At 41.7% G+C, this 22072-nt stretch overlaps 1 long non-coding RNA gene across 1 annotated transcript in view; it reads right to left on the minus strand.

The window, feature by feature from the left end:
- The window catches only part of LOC125436196, a 63192-nt gene that overhangs the window by 15984 nt on the left and 25136 nt on the right, over window positions 1-22072 (minus strand). Inside the window, exon 2 of the long non-coding RNA XR_007245016.1 lies at window positions 10225-10371. This is a non-coding gene — a long non-coding RNA (uncharacterized LOC125436196). The remainder of the gene's footprint in view (window positions 1-10224; window positions 10372-22072) is intronic.

Here is a 22072-nt window from a genome sequence, read left to right on the forward strand (position 1 = left end):
TGGCCAAGTTTGCAGAAGATACCAAATTATGTAGTGTGGTGAGAACTGCAAGGATTGCGAAGAGCTCCGCAAGGCCGGACCTTGGATAAATTAGGAGTGAGTGGGCTAAGAAATGGCAAATGCAGTTCAATGTAGCAAAATGTAAAGTGATGGTGCACATAGGGGCAAAAAATCCAAACTTCACATTAGCTACAAGCTACAAGGGTCAGTGCTATCAGTCACAGACCAGGAGAGAAGGGATTTTGAGCCTGCCTCTTAGTTGATGATAGTTCCATGGGAAGTGTCAACTCAATGCATGGCAGCTGTGAAAAAGAACATGGCAAACTCTATGCTGGGAATCATTAGGGAAAGGAATTGAGAATAAAACTGCAAAGATTGTCATGCCCCTTATATAAAGCAGCAGGAAAAGTGGTGCACGCAAGCGACTTTGGAGTAATTGTGTTCAGTTCTGGTCACAGCATCCTTCAAAAAAAAAAGCGATATTGAGGAGATAGAAAAAAGTGCAGAGAAAAAAAAGGAGCAACAAGGGATGATTGAGGGATTCGGAGCACCTGCCCTATGAGGGAGGAGGCTGCAGCGTTTGGGACTCTTTAGTTTGGAGAGGAGACGGCTGAGGGGGGATAATGATTGGAAGTCTATAAAATTATGCATGGGGTAGAAAATGTTGACAGAGAGAAATTTTTCTCTCTTTCTCACAATACTAGAACCAGGGAGGCATTCTCCATTGAAAATGCTGGGGGGAAGAAATTAGGACTAATAAAAAAGGAAACACTTCTTCACGCGAACGTGTGATTGGTGTTCTTTCTGGAATATGCTGCCACAGGAAGTGGTGGATGGCCACTAACCTGCTGATAGCTTTTAAAAGGGAAAACTTGGACAGATTTTATGGAGGAGAAGCTTCGATTTATGGCTACCAATCTTGATCCTCTTTGATTTTGAGATTTGCAATGCCTTAACAGTCCAGGTGCTCGGGAGCAACAGTCGCAGAAGGCCATTGCTTTCACATCCTGCATGTGAGCTCCCAAAGGCACCTGGTGGGCCACTGTGAGTAGCAGAGAGCTGGACTAGATGGACTCTGGTCTGATCCAGCTGGCTTGCTCTTATGTTCTTATGTTCTTAAGTTTTGTAAACAAAAAGAGATCTATAAGTAAAAATACATCTCTAACAGTTCCTTTGTAACAATATTTTTGTGTAAGAACAAAACATCAGCAGGAAAGAACACTTAATTTTACCCTGGGGGGTTCACAGAAAGGAACAGGCATAACAACAATGCCTAGTCTCTTTCAGTGCTTCAATGAAATTTGGTATTACTACAGGATACTAGAGATGCAGAAAAGTAATTAGTAAGCTTTCCCATTTTGCAATGTTGGAACATCAAAATCATAATGACCAAACACAACTCCAGTTTTCAGCAGATGTTGGTTTGGCACAGTGATGATTGGCTACTTCTTTTTCTAATCACAAAGCCACAGTCTTTATGGCACTAGAGTGGTGTACAATGTCCTTGATTGGCTGGTCCCACCCCCATCACACTAGTTTTCAATAAATGAAAAAGAAAAAAAGTATTTTAAAATAAAACTCTTTAATATTTTAAAAATGCCAAACAAACATTTGATTAGATAAACACAGAAAGTGCCTGAAAACACCCTGTCTGAAAACATGGGATAAAAACGAACAGGAAAAGGTAGTTACAATTCATTATACCACAGCATGAACATGGGTCATCAGAGCAAAACCAGGGGAAGCAGAATTGGCTTCACAGCTGAAAAACACCTGACTGTTTCCTGAGAGACTTGTACTTCCTCACATTCACACTTGCCTCTCACTTTCCTCTGCTCTCAAGCTGGCAATTACTTTTTTCTTTCTTTCCTGCTCATGACTTCCCATTATCAGACCTTTAGATTACAAGTACCTTGGGAGCAGAAACCTATCTTTTTTGGTTATAATGAAATATGTCATCTAAATGGACAGTGCTGCATAAAAATAACTGATGTTTGTATTTTATTCATGGTTTATATATTTTTGAAGTTTCAAACAAAAGATATGTCCCATGTTGATACACAAGACAGTGTTCTTCATGGTTCACATCTTCCTTCTTACTGTGTTAAAAATGTAATGAAATTGTTCCCAGAGAATTAAGCAAGTTGGAGTTTACGTCAGTTTTTATCATTCTGCTTTAACTAATGGGTCAGGTGAGAATATTATTTTTTTTAAAGAAATACACTAATTGAATGCAAACGCTGGAAAAGAGGTAGAAATATGTGGAAATGCTTGCACTGAAAATAAAAGAACAAAGACTGACAGTACCTAATGTTGGTTGCAGTACTCCGTACAGTTGGCACTGTTTCTGACATACTGTCACACATGCAATGGCTGCCATGTAAAAGGTGCTTTGAATTGCTCTTAACAGTAGATTTATCCATGAGCAATCCTTTCCTGAGCAGATATGATCAGATATTCACCTTTCCTGAGCAGATATTCAGCATGAATGATGAAAATTTGCATCTAATCATTTTACTTCTAGTTGAAAGTCTCAATATGTAAAGAACTGTAGATACAGAGACTACATTGATCCAGATGCTCTCTATGATGCACAGTGAAGTAACCTCCAGTTCTTACTAATCATTTGCTTCATTTGGACGGACACTACACAGCTTAGAATTATTTTCCCAATTGCCTCTAAACTATTGCCAGCATCTAGATCAATGGTCTTAAATATTTCAAGACCTAGAACCCATTAAGCATGGGACCCACTGAACTGCAAGTATGGGACAGGAAGTTGCATAATAGTTATATATCCTGAAGAGAGGAACTAGAGTATACCCAACAGCATTGTTTTGCAGTAAGAGGTAATTTAAATTTGATTATCTCTGTATTTTCTTATGTATTTTTATTCAGAACTTGGTTTTTTTTACAAGTCTACCACATATGAAAAAAAGTTCCAATCCCTTCATTACATCTCCAGCATACATTTCAGCTGTCATATACCATCTAGGCTTGGTCAATACCCTAGAAATTCGGTAAAGTTTAGATTCGCAATTATTCACAGATAGGCCTGATTCATAAGTCATTATCTGTTATAACTGTCTACAGGGCGAATATTTGTCTGATTTTGTTTTTTGCATTTTGATTCGCAGGTGCAGGCTAAACGCGACCTGAAAAAATTAACATATTTTGCAGTTACCTGCAGGGGTGCAGGCCAAAACGCAAAAAATACAAAAAAAAAAAAAACAGACCTGAATTTTTCAGGTAACTGAATATGTTATTTTTCTTATTCGGACATACAGATAATTTTATGCAGCACCAGAATTTCAGGATATCATCCAGAGACTCTCTAGATGATAATACCCAAGTTTGGTGAAGTTTGTTTCAGAGGGTACAAAGTTATGGACCCCCAAAAGGGGTGCCCCATCCCTCATTGTTTCCAGTGGGAGCTAACAGGATATGGGGCTACCCCTTTGAGGGTCCATAACTTTGTCTCTCCTGAACCAAACTTCACCAAACTTGGGTGGTATCATCAGAACAGTCTCTGGATGAGACCCTGAAACTGTGGTGCCACTAGCTTTAAAACTGAGCCCCTGACAGGCACCCCTGATAAATGGGGCCCATATTTTCCATTATCATGTATGACATACCTACACAACACTTCCAGTATCAAACCTTACTTTTGCCAAGTCCTAACAATTATACATGAAAAATTAAACTGACCCTATATATGAAAAGATGCATGAAATGTTCCTCATTGTACATTAAAACTGAATTGATCTTGATGTTAATTTTGAGACAAAAGTTATTTCAGCACTGAGCATAAAATCCCAGTATGGTTCCCAAAACAGATTGTTTTCTGACCTTCAAATGACTAATACAATATCATCATTACAATTTATAATCCTTAATAAGTTAATGGTCTTGTTATCCAAGGTTATTTATAATTCATATCTAAGCTCTTGAGTGTTTTCCATGTTTATCCTCTAATTATTCCACATACTTCATATTAGTGTGTGATTGATCATGTTTTTTTTCTTCATTATTTTTGGAAATCCTTTGAATTTAGGGAATTTCTTTAATGGCCATATATTTCCCCAAGGAACGCTCTATGGGAAGTCTAATGTTATGTTATGACAAGTAAAAAATAAACTCAACGCCTGGAAGATGAATGGCCTATACCTAAGATTTCATGGGATCTCAGCTCTGCACCAAGCCTTTTTAAATAAAGATCATACCAATAATACCAATCAAACCTAGTGATCCTGAACTACATGCAAAGCAGCCATTCATTACAGGCCATTAGGTATCTGATATACTCTGTTTTTGGAGATCGTGCCATCTAAGCATTATTTGCATGGCTGATGAATACCTGGTTTGACTAGCCTATGATGAAAGATTGCACTAACATTGCACTAGCAGTGCAATCCTAAGGTAGTTGTGGTGTGGCTAAGGACAGTACAGTCACACTGTCTTCTAAGAAGCTTGCTGTGCTACAGCCAGCAAGCAAAAAGTGCTGCTGCCCTTTCCCTGTGCAAGTGGCATATGCAGCTCAATGAGCTGTGCCATTGATTTTGCTGGTGTAAACTGATGCCAGTAAAAGGGGGCATTCTCAGCCCAAAAAGGCTCAAGAAGCCAACTAACCTGGTTCTGCTCCTGGGAAAGCCCCCTTCAATGCTGGCACAGACTCCTGCACTGGAGCAGTTTGGCATCCAGGTGTTGTGCTGCTGTATGACTCCCTACCACAAATATCCCTTTGCTGGTATAAATGGCCCTTGCATGGGCATAAGTGGCATTTATGTTGGTGCTGAGGGTTTCTCATTCCCCATGATTGCATTGTTAGTGTTAGGTTACTATACAAAACTTTCAAAGCACCACAATATCATCTGATCTTATCACAAGGATGAGGAACTAAGATGGCGCTTGCAGCGGGAGCTTAGCAGCGAAGCTCCGCTGTTTTTGCGGGATTTTAGGCTTTTTACCTATAGGATGTGTTTTTACCTGCTTTTTGTCTTCAATTTGGACTGGAGAGTTGTTTATGGGTACGTGGGGTTTTTATCTACCCCCCCTCTGGCCCCTACATGCAGTTATGCTGTTTGGCAGTGTCTCCTCGGCGGCTCAAGCAGAGGCGCCGGCGGCGGAAGCGGAGCCGGAGCCAGAGAAGTTAGAGAAGCAACTTTGTTGTGAACAAGTAGACGGGGTGGGAGAGTCTGGTGGCAGAAGCCTTTCCCCCGCGTTTGATGCCGGCTCCGTTCTTTTACTGCCTGGCTGTGTGTTTGCTGAGCAGTTTGGAGTTGAGACCGGGAGCTGCCCGGAGAGCTGTTTCTATTCCTTGCCTGATTGGAATCTGGGTGTGCCTAGCTGTGAGGAAGAGACCAACTGGGAGTGTCTGAGACTGGTGGCAGGGGCCTCAGACTCCCAGCTGTCCGGAGAGCTGTCTCTATCCTTTGCCTGATTGGAAGTGAGGAAAAGACCATCTGGGAGCGCCTGAGACTGGTGGCAGGAGCCTCGGACTCCCAGCTGTCTGTAGAGCTGTTTCTATTCTTTGCCTGACTGGCATTTGGTGGTAGCATTTTTCCAGTCGGCCGTGTTAACATCTTGGCACTTTGGAGCGCAAGACTACTGCTTCTGGTTCTGAGAGCTTACTGCTTGTGGGTTCTGATTGCCGGGGACTGTGGGAGTCAGTGGCAGAGCCTCTCAGTTTTGTGCCTAAATTGCAACTCCTCCTAGACACTTAGTAGTATTATCCACTGCTTTTCTTCTACTTCCTCCCAGGACTGAGGCCAGGCTGAACTGGAAGATCTTTTGGCCCGGGGGTATGTGTGTGAAATTGTCCATCTGGAAGCCCCCGCTCTTGTCTATGTGCAGTAGCCTGGATTAGTTAGTTAGCTGAGGTTGCCTGTAGGGCTAACAAGTATTATTGTAAATCAGTGAGTTGTAGTTGCAGTTAGTTAATTAGTTTGTAGTCAGTTAGAAGTTAGAGGATTAGTATTAGGTTTAGCTTTAGAGTTAGAGATTGCTGTTAGTGGCTAGGAGCTAGGCTTGGATTTTTATACTAACTGATTTTCAATAGATTGCTGTATTGCTGGGTTTTTTGATATGGGAGGGGAAGGTGGGGGGGGGGGGGCAGTGACTTTGGGGCGGGGGATTCCAGCTGTGTGGGGACGGGGTAGATATGACGGTAGGCGGGGGCCATATGAAAGAAGGCGAAGGAGCAGCTGCTTTGCTCGTTCCCCTTCTGACTCTCCTCCGTCCTATCCCGCGATATGCAGGCTGTGGAGTTCAGGCATACCCTGCTTCGTCCTTGGTGTTAATAAATGCCAGGTCCATCAATAATAAGATCACGCTGACGCTCCAGGATTTTCTCAGGGCTCCCCAAGCAGGTGGACCTGGTTTTTGCATTATTGAAACCTGGAGTGGGCTGGATGGGGTGAGACGGTGCGCCTTTGGCGAAGTCTCTCCCCAGGTTTCCACTTCTGGCATTCACCGAGTCACGAACCCAGGGCGGGGGGGGGGGGGTGGAGTGGTGTTGAGCCCACATTTGTCCGGGATTTCGGGATCCCCTTTCAGGGCTGTCCCTGTCCCGGCAGGATCACCTGGTATTGGAGGTGTGTGCTGGCCTGGAGTGGATGTCCCTCGGAGAGTGTTGGCTGTCTTCCTGGTGTACTTGCGGGTCGCTTCTATAGTGCACTCCTGGAGATAGCGCCTGTCGCGAGCTGCTGGAGGCCCGTGGCTGACTGGGCGTTGGGTTCCCCAGGCTATTAGGTTGTCCTGGGCAGTGATTTCAACGTCCCATGTTGACACCGCCTCATGTTCCAGTGGCTGCGGACTCTGGTGTCATCGCTCCATGGCGATGCTTGGGCCTCTTCTCTTGATCAACTCTGGCCCCACCCATGAGGCTGGCCCACACTCTGGATTTGGTCTTCCGGGTCAGGAGTAAATATGAGTGCGCATCCTCTCTGTTGCTAGAGTGCCATGGTCCGGACCATTTTGCCCTTTACCGAAGGTCCGGATGGACTCTCTGCTCCAACCCCGTCGTTAGGCGACGGGCTGATTATATGCCCTCGCGCTCAGCTGAGCATTCTTCCTCATGGATCCCGCTGGTTTCCTGAATGCTCTGCGGGATCCTGGAACTCCACTGGCACCCTTTGATGAGCAAGATGGAAGACTGGAATTCCCAGGCTCTCCCGATGCCATCGGAAAGGTGCTTGCTCCTCCAGTACGGCGTCTTCTGGCGCTTCCCCATTCTCGGCTGGCTCCTGGTATACCGAGGAGCTCGCGCTCGATGAAACGGGAGCTCAGGACGTCTAGAGCGAAAGTGTGGAGGAAGTCTTCGGTGACGAGGGCGGGCGCTGATCATCTTTTTAGGACGCTTATGAAGGCCTATGGAGATGGCTATCACCAAGGGGGCGATACGAGCTTGAGCTATTTTTTCGCCCTCTCTCAGCGTCTGCTAGCTCTCGCCCAGCAAAATTGTTTCGGATTGTTCGTTCCCTCACTTCCGTTGTCGGAGGGGGCTGCAAATTCCCAATTGGATATCGGCTGTAGAGGCATTTATGAGCTTTTGCCGGATAAAAGGTTAGCGTCGCCTCCGCCAGGACCTTCCATCCACATTTAGATGACAGATTAATGAAGCTTCTGGAGGCCTCCGATGGCCGCCTTCTGATCCTTGTTTGGATCAGTTTTCCCCTGCTCCTTCAGAGTTTGGATGTCGACATTGAGTCCTGGCTGCTGTTAGACTCTACAACCTGTCTCTTCTGGATCCGTGCCCCTCCTGGCTAGTCAAAGGCCTGCCGTGGGGAGCTACGACTCCCCACCTGTTGAGTATTATTAACAACTCCGCCTTTGAGCAAGGAGTTTTTCCGGGTGGGCGTTGAAGGGAGGCGGTGGTCTGCCTGCACTCCTGAAAAGCACCATCCTTAGATCCTAGTGATCTGGCCACCATTACCGCTTCCAGTCTCGAATCTTTTCGTTTCTGCGGTAAGGCGTAATTGAGAGAGTGGTGTTGGAGCAGCTTCAGGCCTTTCTGGAGGACACATCGAGCTCGATCCCTTCCAGTCCAGCTTCCGTGCGGTGGGCATGGGACGGAGACCGCCCTTGTTGCCATCACAGATATGCTCCGCGTAGATGCATTTTGATCATAGGCGGATCGGGCGCTTCGCTGGTGTTGCCTCGATCTTACCGGGCAAGAAGGCGATGTGGTCGACTACCGCACCTTTTGACCCACCGGGCCTGGCTGTGTCTGGGGTACGTGGGCACTGGTCCTTCAGTGGGATTTCGCCTTCGTTTCTCTCCCGTGATAGGGGTCAGTAGGTGTGGTCGCGGGGACCAGGCCTCCCCGAAGCGGTGCCCACTTTATTGTGTGGTGTGTGCCCCAGGGGGGCCTTATTATCCCCGCCTTATTTAATATCTACATGCACGACCCTTGCTTCACAGCTGGTGCGGAGCTTTAGGGCTGGTCTGTCACCAGTGCATGCTGATGACACCCAGCTCATTCCCTGTTGATGGAGAGGGGGACGGCCTCCGCCTCAAGCGGCTCTACAGCATTTCGTTTGGAGGCAGTGTTGCTGGTTGGTTGGAAGCAGAGCGAAAGGTTAAAACTTTAATCCGATTGAAGAGCGGAGGTCCTTTGATTGGGGATTTCCAGCCACCTCAGTGCTGGAAGGGGTCTCTCGATTGGCCTCGACCTCTTTGGCTTGTGAGCCTCGGGGTTCACCTGAATTCTTCATTATCCATGGAGAGACAGGTGGCTTGTGTTACCCTAACGCTTTTTTTTCCACCTTTCTCGCCAAGCTTAACGCTGCTGGCCTCTATCTCTCCCAGGTCGCACCTGGCCACAGTGATCCATGCCACGGTCACCTCCAGGCTGGACTACTGCAACTCTCGCTTCCTACACGGGCCTTCCCTTTGCGACTGATCCGAAGTTAAAGCTGATCCACAGAAAATGCAGCGTCCCGGCTTTTGACACAGGTGGTGGTTCTTTAGAGATCATATTACCCCTGTGCTGTACCGCCTCGCACTGGCTTCCGGAAAGTGGAATCTCGGATCGAATCTTCAAAGGTGTTGAGTGCTTAACCTTCCCAAAGGCCCTCAGCTGCCTTGGGGCCTTCATACCTGCAAGACGTCGGTTTCTGACCCCATATGTCCCAAATAGGCTCTCTGGCGTTCTGCAGAGGCCAATTTGCTGGTAGTCCCCTGTCCCTCATTGATACGGCTGGCCTCTATCCCGAGCCATGGGCCTTTACAGGCTCCTGGCCCCGGCCCTGGTGGGAATGCTTTTACCATCTAAAGCTGTCCGGGATCTCTGCGGGACCTTGGTGAGTTCCGCAGGGCCTGTAAGACCGTAGAAAGTTATTCCACCGGGCCTTTGGGGATGCCAGCCGCGAGACTGCTCCTGCCTCCCCCCCTGAGAGCCCCACACGACAGTTTTACCATCTTCAACACATTGCCTGATCGCTGATACCATCCATTTTCGGGCAATGCTGGCCCTCCTGGCCTTTGGGTTGGGCGCACATCTGTGCATGCCTCTGGGCATGTATTTTTATTTGTAATTTTTGGAATTGCTGCTATAATGTATTTTAATGAATTTTAATGTTTTATTGTTATATTGTAATTATGAGACCTTATATTGTATTTGTTTTATGTCTCATTTACACCGCCCAGAGCCCTTTGGGGGTTGGGCGGTTTATTAAGTCTAATAAAATAATAATAATAATAATAATAATAATAATAATAAAATAATAATAATAATAATAATAATAATAATAATAATAATAATAATAATAATAATAATAATAATAATAATAATAATAATAATAATAAAAAACCAGCCTCTTGAGGTTGCTGAGATCGAATTTATTCCTTTCTGCAGTGGAATAAATTCTATCCTTTATTTATACCATATATCTCACATTCAGAGTCTTCTTGGTTGTCAGGCTTTGATTTTTTGTTACCCCAAAAGTGGCCATGACAGAAACACATAAACAACCATACAGAATTATAATGATAAAAAACCCACATCATCTGCACTAACTGTACTCTTATATTTGTTCAGCGCAGACACAGATTTTGCTTAAAAACTGTTTTCTGTGAATTGCATGTTTAGAACATTGACTAGATCCCATCTCCCAGCTAATGGCATGTGAAAAGAATGTACTCCATGAGATAGGCTTGGAAATATATCAAGAATCGGTTTATTTCCAGCTTTTGGTGAGTGGTATATGGAAGCAGGTGACTCACCAAATATGCACAACAGCAGAACGAAGAAACTATTAAAAATGAAACATTTCCAAAGGAGTGAATGAGTGAACATTACTTATGACATTTCTTCTTTCTTGAATATCAGTTCATTGATTACAAGCATTCCAAGGCACTTTGTCCGTCATCCTGGTGAGAGAGAAAAAAACAAGAAAAGGTATATTGTACTATAGCAACAGACAGAAGAGAAGCAGGTCATATTTGAGGGATCTCAATGAAGTTGGAGATATTTTACAACACAGTTGCTTTCTAAGTGTTTTATTTTCAGTGGACTTTAAAGGTGCAACTCTGTTTCAGATTGCACTGTTAAACCTTAATGAACTATATTTTTGAAGCTGATGATTTTCATACTGTAATCGGTGAACCCCCAGAATGTATTAAAATATATTTTAATTGACCCTGACCCTTCTCACATATATAAATGTATAGGCATTCGTATTAATAAAGGATTTGTTTAAGTTTCCCATGAAGCCAACCCACGCATCTGCCAGGGAGAATGTAAGTGTTTAGATATAGAAATAAGAATATTATTCATTGAATTCTTTTTTTCTTTATTTTTGATATATGTATACATTTAAATATGTTGTAGATTCCTTGGTGTTACATCAGTGTTGCTTAAAGCACAGTTTTTAGGAGCCATCAAGGAAATACAGTTTGAACAACACCCTCTTGCCACTTGCCTGGCAGGCAAACCCATCAACACAAACAAAGGATCTTTGAACTTACAAAATAATGGGATCAGGGTGTGCTGTGGCCGTTGGAAGATGTCATTCTACTTCCCATTGGATTACTTGAACTTTCCACTGACAGGATCTCAAGACCCATTGGACTATTTGAATTTTTCCTTTGACATAATCTCAAGGAACAAGCCTTAGGAAAGAAGGTTCAGTCTTTTCCTTTGGTACTTAATCTCATCAGCACAAGCAAAATACTGTCTTCCTCTTCTTTTTTTCAGATTGTTTTTGTATTATATGGCAGGGGACTGCCCCCTTCCTTGCTTGTACTATGGGGTTGCGGATTGCCCCCTTCTCCCTTTCCTTTGGTGAAAACTGTATAAAAGGTGTGTGTTTTGCTCTGTCCAGGGCGGTCTTGCCTGGAAAGAGCTTCGTGTCAGAATAAAGAATCCCTGTTGGACGATCCTTGCCTCCGTGTTCATTCATTGCCACCAAAGCTGAAATCACTTGAAGTTACTCTGAAATCACTTCCCCACAAAAGTTACATGCGGAACGTGGCACAATAACAATATTTTTTAGGAGTTGGCAGGTACATCAGGGCGCTGAGAGAAAAATATGCCCCGTCATTATTGTGTAGAAATGAGGAGCTGAAATTATTCACTGGTTGGAAGTAAATAACATAACTCAGTAAATCCCGTTAAGCCTTTATTAAAGAGACAGGACATTTTTTTCTCCAGGTAGCTGGCAACCCCATTTTCACTCAGGGTAATATATATTTTTTGTCTAAGGGCTTTTCCACATTCTCATTTTCCTTGCTTGTAAGTTTCTCTTCAGCTCTGGATGTGTTTTGCTTCCTCTACAGTGGTCTTCCTGTAGATTTAAACTTAAGATTTTAAAGCCTAACATAAACCTGAGTGATACTGAATTGACTACTACAGGGAGTGAAACACATGCAAAATAGCACCCCCCTCCCTCCCAAAACCCAAGGAATTTACAAGCAAGGAAAATAAGAAAGTGGAAAATTCTTAAGTGAATGTAAGACATAGGCTGATTCCGCATGGGCCAAAAACAACTGTGTGAAAACAGTGTGAAAATGGTGTAAATCCTTTTACACCATTTTAAACCCTTTTACACCCTTTTCACACCGTTTTCACACCACTGTTTTTGGCCCATGCGGAATCAGCCATAGTTTGATTAAATATTACTTTCTTAGGGCTGATCATTTTGAGCTGTTCGCTTAAAATACATATTAATATCACTCTTCCATAAATGAACTAAAAATGAGAAAAATGAAAGATGCAGTCATGGATTTCCAGGAAAAATTAAGAAAAGTCAGCCTGGAGTTAAAAAATTTTCTTGAAAATCCATGATTGAATTTTTCTATATTTTTGAACCTATTTTCAACCTTTTTAGTTTTGGACTTTCTCCCCAAGTGTGCTCACCCAATATTCGGAATTTTGTTGGCTTCATAATCTAAGTCATCATTATTAACATTAGTCGATCAAATCAATTTTATGTTGGGTTACTTTGTCATTTAGATTTTATGACAGAATTCACAGGATGTATGGAAGGTTATCAATAATTGGGATTTTTCCTTTCTGAAAATGGTTTTACAAGGTTTGTGGAATATAAGTTTACAAGGTTTTACAAGGTTTTACAAGGTTTGTGGAATATAAGTTTATTTTTTGAACAGAAGGAGCATTCTGAAGGTATCTTTGTTCTTCAGATTTTTTAGAAAGAAAAGGAACTCCCAACCTGATGATGGGAAAGACTCATCTAAGTTTCAAAATGTGTTTTCTTGTCCTAAGGTTAAATTGAAGATGAGGGAATTCCCAGACTGATTAAAGAATCCTCTTGATAAAGTCTTTAAAATGTACCTAGTAACAGCAATGCAATAATCTCACATGACTTTTCATTTCTTAGGTAAATTATCTCACGTATAGTAATATGCATACGGAACATCTGTTTCGAGCGTTATGGCTTGCTTGGTCACATTTGCAATTACAGAATTATTCACACCTAGAGACTTAATCTCATTTACTAAAGTTGGTTGACTTATGTATGGTATATCTCTGTAGGACTGCTTATGCTAAATTGTTTTCAATTCCTTATTGTTTATAATTCTTCAAGTTAGTGAGGGAACTCCAACCTGATATTTAAAATAGTATGCTTTTAGTCCAATTATTATTATTTAATTCATCAGCACTTGCCCAGGGCAAAAACATATATATATCTTTGAATATATAAAGTAGGGGGGGGGGAATCTTTGAATATATAAAGTAGGGGGGATTGCTGCCCCCCCTACTAATAAACATATATATATATGCCTCACTGAGTCCAAATTTCAAATCTAAAGTGATACAGTCAGGGAAGGGCATATAGGCAATTTTGTCCAACATCCTATTCAGTGCAGGATCAGCCTAAAACATCCCTGATAAGTGTTTGTCCAGCCACTGATTGAAGACTGCCCATGAGGAGGAGCTCACCCCTCCCTAAACAGCTGATTCCACTGCTGAACCAGGAGTGTATCTACAGACTCTCAAACTACACCCCCCCCTCACTCTCTGGCTCAGACACTTCACAACTTTCTGCCTCTGAGCACCTCCCACCTGATCTCAGGACTCAGCAGCCCCACCCTGCCTTTGCTGAGAGCTAGCCAACTCCTCTTCTCTGCCCAACTCCTGTGGCTGGAGAGGAGAGATGTCCCCGCAGCCACCCTTCTGCCCTTTCTCTGACCCTATGACATGCCCAAGGCCAGTGGTTCCCTCTTGCCTTGCAATGGCTCGGAGGTGACTTCTCTTCCCAGCAGTAGTTGCTGCAGCAGCCAGAGTAGCTGGTGCTGCATCATGCCTCCTGCCAGTGGCATTCCCAGCTCAAGAACACCAGACCAAAGCGAGCCAGCCAGCCAGCCAGATGGCAGGCAGGCAGGCAGGCAGGCAGGCAGGCAGGCAGGCAGGCAGGCAGGCAGGCAGGCAGGCAGGCAGGCAGGCAGGCAGGCAGGCAGGCAGGCAGGCAGGCAGGCAGGCAGGCAGGCAGGCAGGCAGGCAGGCAGGCAGGCAGGCAGGCAGGCAGGCAGTGGCTCTAACCTGGGCCAGGTGGGTGCAAGGCTGCTGTGTCGAGTCTCCAGAGAGAACCCTGCTGGGAAGCTGAATGGCATATGCATGGGGAGGGGTGAGGAAGCTCTGCTCCTCCACCCCCTTGCCCTGTTCTGATTATTTACTCCTGCACCACCCTTCGGAGAGGTGACTACTGATTCTGCAGCTCAGAAGCAGTCCTGCAACAAATGAGAAAAAGAGAGCCATCATAGTGAGGTGCTGGGTGCTGGCATCTACTGTCATTGCAGCTGGGAGATGATTGCTGCCCCCCCCCCATGCACTCTTCAGTGGTCCACAGGTGATAGGCAAGCAGGTGGCTACCACTCGGATGGGAGGCGGTCAAGCACACAGCTTTCATGGGGGTGTGAGGGGGAGAAAGGGAGGGGGTGGGTGGGCAAAATGTGCCCCCCATGTGACCCAGGCAAATGCTATCTCAGTTTTCTGCCATGGTTTCAAGGAGGCAGCAATGCCTGAACTGGGTCCTCTCCTAGTGTAATTTTCCACCAAGGTCTGGCTAATCAAGATTCAGAATGGAAATCTAGCATGCTTAGTAGTTATATCTTTGAGCCTTTTTAATGCTTCTAATAAAAAATGTGCCCTTTTCCAACTCTGCATTCCCTTTAGTGCTGTCTTGTTCCAAGCAAAACAAAACTTAAAAAAACAGCTGTATTAGGATTGAAATATATGATGCTGTTGGATTTCTTTTTCATAATTTCATTACCAAGCTCATTTTCACTGGCCAGTATACTTTGTTTTCATGTGTTTTTCTCAGTGGGATGAGAACTTTGTGTCCAAATGGCTTTCTTTGGCCTGGGTTCGCCATCTGTCTCTTTTTTGTTCCATGAATGATACCTAGGCAACAGGTGGTGCAAATGGCCCACAATCTATTTGTTAAATTAGTATAAAACCTCTGCCAGGTTGCTGGGTTCTTTGGCCAGAACCTTACAGCATGGATAATTGGTTAGAAAAAATGGGGGCATCTGAAATTCACTGAAACTGGACATTTTGGTTTTATGTTGTGAGTGGCTTGACTAAGGCTCTCTGGGATTAAATTTAATAGCTAGAACTTTTATGTGTACATTTCCATTTTTTAGAAGCCAGAAGGTTAAGGACTCTTAAGATCCAATAGAGAATTCATAGACATTCAAAACTCTTGATAGAATATCTAGACTAAACAGAACAAAAAATAAATTGATGGCTATGGTTTTGAAGGTTAAGGACTATTAAAAATAAGGTCTGATAGAGAAAGTGAGACTTTTTATCAATAATGATGCCAAAGCTTGTTTTTGTCTGTTTTTTAAATAGCAAGATAGCTCCTTCTTTTGATCTTCTTTGTTTCAAGTCTGTTCAAGCTAATGCAATTATAATTTATATATTCATATGTATAGATCATATAAGTATTAACTTTACATATTGTATATTATGATATGCTGATTTGATTGTATAGAATTTAATGCATTTATTGTAATGATTAAAATGATTAATAAATATATATATTAAAAATAATGATGCCAAAGCTTTAATTTACTTTTGATGTTTAATGGCCAAGTGCTGATAGTTTGTATTTTTGTACTTGTATTTGTACTTTAATTTATATCCTGCCCTATCCCCGTAGGGCTCAGGGCAGCTAACAACATCACAAAACAAGATATGTTATAACATAAATATTTGGGTATTACAATAACACATAGAAAGGAGAAGACGTTTAAATATAATTATGAAGCAAGGTGGAAAAAATATTAAAACAAATAAAATAATGGGATAAGAAGACCTTATCGATCACAGGAAAAATCAAAGCATTAAAAATATGTATAATGCCAAAAATGTTTTATCTATTTCGAACTCTTCCTTTGGAAATTAAGAAGAAGCAATTCGAGGAACGGGATAGAAAGCTAAAAGCTTGGGTGTTTAATAATAAAAAACCAAGAATTATGAATAAGATCATATATATGACAAAAAATTACTTAGGTTGGGGGATTCCAAAAATGCAAGAATATTATGAAGCATTTCAGATTAAGAGTCTGATGAGTATAAATGAGGATAATGTCGAAAAATGGGTTAAGTTTGAAAATGACATAAATGAAGGAGTTGGTGTCCATGGTATCTTTAATAAAGAGTTGAAGAAAGGAAATCAAACAGCAATAGGACCAAGAAAGGTCTTGCTAGATATATGGGAAAAATGGAGAGGTAAATGGATGCCTGGCACCCTGGATGTGGCACCTTTGGGAAGTATGGCAGGAAAAGAAGGGAAAAAAGTGATAAAAATATTGAAAAGAAAAGGAATTCAAACTGTGGCAAATTTGATTAGGGAAGGAGGAGAAATTATGACGTTACAAAATTTTATAGAGATTGGAGGAAACGAGAACTGGTTGGTTTTGAGAGGCATTTGGGAAAGGATAAAGGTTTCACGGATAAAAGGAGAATGTATAATGTTGAAATGTCTGGAACTATATGAAAAATGTAAAGGGAAAATTTGGGGGCATATATACAAATATATGGTAGATGATAAGGAATTCATGATAAGAACATTGAATCAAAAATGGGAGAAGGAAGGATTTCTAGACATTGGTAATACTGAAAAATTAATAGATAGTTGGAAAAATATAAAAATTGAGAAATATATGGAGTTAGAAAGAAAAGTGATATTAAAATGGTACAGAACACCAAAACAACAAGCATATATGATAAAAGGTCTTAGTTCCAAATGCTGGCACTGTGGAGACCAAAAGAGGCATATTATAGGCACACGTGGATAGAATGTGCAGAAGTGAAAATTTTTTGGTAAAATGTATTGTTATATCGAGAAACTGGTGAAGATTAATATTGATTTAAATAATGACTTAATGTTCATGGGTGTAATGGAGGATAGAAGGGTGGATAAAAATATAGTTATATGTATAAAATAATGATTAAAACAGCCCATGCAACAATAGTCTTGGGCTGGAAAGAAAAGAAAAAATGGACATTACGGAAATGGCTAGATTATATCTGGGAACAAGTGACACTGGATATTTTTGATATATTAACCAAAAATAAGACGTGGCAAGATAAACAGAATTAAATTTTGAAGATATGGATAATATACGTGGACTGGATGAAAGAAGCTCGAGTCAATGAAGAAATATGGGCAAAGAGGCTACAGAGAATGAACTTACTGCTGTTTGTGTGACAAAACTATGAGGAAGATGAAACGGGGGAGGGAGAAAAGGGGGAAAATGTATTGTTTGAAAATGTATAAAGAAGGAAATTATTATAAATTGTAAAATTCAAATGATACAATAAAAAATTATTAAAAAGATATGTTATAACAAAATAATACTAATAAAATACATGAATCTAATAATAAGATTATATTACAGATGGCGACTCAGAACATGTCAAATCTAACAATTTGCGGAGTACCTAAAGTTTATGTTGAAGGGATGGGGCGGTCTACAAATCTAAACAAATCTATAAATTTAATTAATAAATAATATAATATAATAAATAAATAAATAAATATTCAGTGCAGAGGAAACTGGAAATCTTCATGAACTAAGTACTTCATAACCTGGTCAATTTTTGTTTTTATATATGTTTTGGATTTTGAAAAATAAAAAAAAATAGTTACACCACTGTTTTTAGAATCTGTTAGGTTTTTAAAATCTCATCAGCTTTAAATTGGCCCTGTACTGGCCACAAATGCAGGGGTTGAGATAGAGGGAATTACAGAATTAGAGAAAATTGAGGACTGTATACTTAAGAATTTAGAAACAGTCATGTCCTGTAACACTATACTTACTGGAACAAAGTGCTAGAGTTCTTTGTGGAGATTAAAATAAAATCTTGAAACTGCCACATCAAGAAGAACCACTTTAACATGGATTTTCCAGAGGTTGTAGAAAATAGTCAGGATCACTGATCTATTTTATATGTGCTTTGATAGGCTTTATGTATTTGACATTATGTATGTGACATTATGTATTTATTGACTTTACAACATTTATACTGTGGCTCTGCCTTTCATAAAGGCCATCAAGGCAGCTAACAAATTAAAGCACATATAACATAATCACATCTTAAAAACCATTAAAAATGACATAAAATCATCATTAAAATACTTAAAATACTTAATAAACTAAAATAGATACAAAAACATTTTTAAAATTAAAATACTGTTCAGGAAGGAATGACAAATTAAACAAAAAAGTCTTCTACCTGCAGATGGAATGTGGCAGCAGAAGGGGACAGATGAGACCAGAGGCATATTGGGGGAAATGGTGCCTGGAGAAATCCCCTTTTCAGTGCCCCCCACACTTTGGGGCGTGGTTTGAGGGTGCTGAGTCTCACCCTGCTGGCTTCCATGGAGTCTCACCCTGCTGGCCTCCATCTTTTCTCCTTAGAAATATATACTAGCAGGAGGGCATTTACACTAGCAAGGTGTTTGGTTTTCCCCTCTGCTGTGTTGGAGAAAAGATTCAATAAGATCCCAGTGTTGGAGAGAATGTGCCCATTCAAATCAGAAGAAATAGACATGTTAGGATATGTTCTCTCCCAGTGCTCTTTTGACAATGAGGCATGTTCTATGATTATTGATCCCTTGCTAGGTAAGACTCTAGGATATTCTGAATATGATTTATAAGTTCCTCTCTGATGAATGTTCTTATTTTACAAGTCAAGTAGCCAAATTCTGTGCAACGACATATAAAGTTCACAATATTTTAAGTTGTTGTGCTGATTAATCAAATTTAACATACATTGTTTTCTGAAAAAAATGTTTGAAAAATGTTCCTTGCTCATTTTTCTTTATTGTAGTGCATTGTATTAGTAATTGTATTGCTTCTTAATTTTGTTTCTCCATTGCTGTGTTTAAACTGTTTCCCTGAAATAGGGTTTTTATGAAGGTATATTATTTTACTCAAATATGCTTACCTAAATTAGCTTAAAGCAATCATTCAGTCCACCCTTTGAAACTGCCATTTCCTCCAGGGGAACTGATATATGTAGTCATTCTGGAAGAACTTCAGGTCTACCTTGAGGTTGGTAACCCTCTTCCTCCTCATCAAGTGTTGCCTAGTCTTGTGAGGAGGAACAAGGTTTTAAATTGGTAACACAGATCATGACCAGACACATTTGTAGTCCAGTATTCAATTAGTCAGATATTTATTTGTTTTGATTGGCAATGTTTGGTCTGTGAGCATGGTGAGCAGCCAGAAATATAGGAGCACCTGTGGGGCTTCACAACAGTATCATGTTTGTGAATAATTTTGCTGTTCACCCAGTGTTACAATGCATCAGCAGTTGACTTCTTTACAGTGTTTGCAGTGTGATGTTTCCTATGATTTGAACGTCCAGGCTGTCTCAGCTGTTTTTGTGGATTTTGTCTGTATAGCCCATAAAAATAAAACATTTCAAGTGAAAACAATTCTTTTAAAAAACAACAGTCATGTGTGTTTTCAATGCTACGAAAACATAATATCTGAAGCTGTGCCAATTTTGACATATCCATGTAGCATCAGATCCAAAAAGAACAATTTTTTAAATGACCCATTCACACAATCTGCAGGCAACAATGAATTTATTAATGTACAGCAATAACAGAAATCATGGGCAGTCATGATGCTAGATGAGAAAATGTCTGTAGGAAACTTCAGAAATTGGTGGATAGCCTGAGAATCTCTGAAGCAGCAGAAAATGGTGGGTGAAAGTAGCAGAGTCGAAGTGGGGTGTAAAGCTTCAAATTTGGGTGGGAGAAATAAAACCTTTCCTGTTTTTCCACACAAGCATAGAGGAAATGTTTAAAAATGTTTTAGGAAAAAGATTGCTAGTTTAGAGGATCCGTATAAAATGTTTTGAGGCTGAAATAAAATATTTTCAAAATGTTTTTGGGGGAAAACTGGGGGGAAAATTATTTTCTTCCTTAAAACATTTTATTTTGGCTGTGTAGAAAGGGCCAATACCTTATATCAGTCAGTAGAGCTACCTACCCCTGCATTTCCTGTCTGCTATGGTGCTCGCTTAGGTAAATCCTGTAGGGTTTTCAAGGCAAGAGACATTCAGAGGTGGTTTGACATTGCCTGCCTCTGCATATCAACCCTGGACTTTCTTGGTCGTCTCTCACCCAAGTATTCACTCGGGCCAACCCTGTTTAGCTTCTAAGATCTGACAAGATCAGGGTCTTAAGAGGGTATAACTCTGCTTAGGGCTGCACTGATAGAAAGCAGCCCTACTCAGAAGCCTACTCAAATCTATCCAGTGAGTCCTATTAGTCTTTATAAGAAGGTGTTCAAATATTGAAAGTGGCTTATATGATACACCTCTGTTTTACCCTCCAACATCCCTGAGCATAGATCTGCTTCTCTGTTCCATTAAAAAAACAAATATAAAAATGAAATCCCTTCAAACCTAATCGTTTTTGCTGAAGCACATATATGCATACTTTGATCACATAAATTGTAGTTTAAAAGAGGTACATTTAAAATATATATGTTTTCAAATGAGCAATTTTTTTGCAACACAAAAAATAAAATAATTCCTGATTAAATCCAGCTCCTTTATATGCCAGCAATGTCATTTTTACATATAAAGCGCCAAATGCCACCCTCGTCATCCTACAGTCGCTAGGTTGCTAAGAGCACAATAGGTCCCCCCATCCACGTATGCACACACATCCACATACTCAGCTAAAACCTTTTCAGAACTTCACTTGCTGAAAAAGAATTGTAATTTTTGCCACAGAGTTAATTTTGAAAGGTATTATGTTGCAAACTACATCGCTCCTTTGTCCCCCTTTTTAAAGGAAGGCAACAAAAATAAATCGTGTGGGGTAGGGGTGGGAAATGGACTTAGGGAGCTGACTGACCCTTATGCCAGCATATTTTAGAGATACAGCAGCACAAGGTCCAGTAGCGACAGTGCAAGGTATCAGTGCTGCTGCATAGCAACTGCATGTTGGTGCAACTCAGGGGCATGGCCAGAGGTAGTCCATTCCTTAAAGCCTTTCAGTCCTGGAACACCCTCTGACAGAGGCTCAAAGTAGCACCAAGAAAAAAAATCTGGTGCAGCCCATAAGCAGCCATAGAGCAGCAAAAAGTCACTGCAGCAGCCAAGCCCAGCAACCAATGGTGGCAAGAGAAGCCGCAGACCCCTCCCCCCCGCTTTATTGCTCTGATGCACTGGGGAGTTTGTTGAATGGGGAGTGAGCCAGAACAGCTGCCCAAGTTTTGACTCTGCAGTGGACTGGCAGCTTAGATAGCTGCCAGGTTCCCTCTCAGGGTGCTAATAGAGTGTGGGGAACAAATGCTTGGAACCACACCAATACTGGCAGGTGCTCATGGACCTCTGATGGGACTTGGACCCATTAAGAGGAGGCAGGCCAGCATCCCTGTCCAGGTCCCTTTCCACCCCTAAGCTCTGATGGGTACTTAGCTGAGCACCCATGCTGAATGGCCCCTGATTGGTTCTGGCTGCTCTATCTGTCACAGCCCTGCTGTCTTGCAACAACAATTCCAGGAAACTCTGCAGCACAGTTTCTGAGAAGGCCAGCTACTACCACATTTCCTGCCAGCTGATGTGTAAACAGACTCCATAGACAGCAGAATAGTGGTGCCATAGTTATGCTGTGGCTGGCTGCTGTGACACAGGTAAGGTTCAGGACTGCTCTTTAAATACTGTTTTGTAAAAGCTCTTTGTTTTTAAATATATTTATACATCTCAAAGAAATATTTCTTTTCTTTTGCAAAATCCGTTATTAGAATCTGAAAATTCTTGTCTGTTTCCAGAAGACAACTGCATCAGAACCCATAAGCATATGACCTATAGCAGGGGTAGGGAACCTTTAGCACTCAAAGAGCCATTTGGACCTGTTTTCCACGGGAAAAGAAAACACTTGGAGCCGCAAATAATTTTTGACATTTAAAATAAAGATAACACTATATATATATATGGGGTTTTTTTACCTTTTACTCCGCTCATTCTGAGAAGCGCATGGATGCGCCCACCCTGCTACCTGCAGGGCGGGCAAGGATGGGGCCAGCGGCTCGGCCTCGCTGGCTGCCAGGAAAACGCCCGACCCGCTCCAAC

Source organism: Sphaerodactylus townsendi, linkage group LG07 (genome assembly GCF_021028975.2).
Source record: "Sphaerodactylus townsendi isolate TG3544 linkage group LG07, MPM_Stown_v2.3, whole genome shotgun sequence".
Classification (NCBI taxonomy): Eukaryota; Metazoa; Chordata; class Lepidosauria; order Squamata; family Sphaerodactylidae; genus Sphaerodactylus; species Sphaerodactylus townsendi.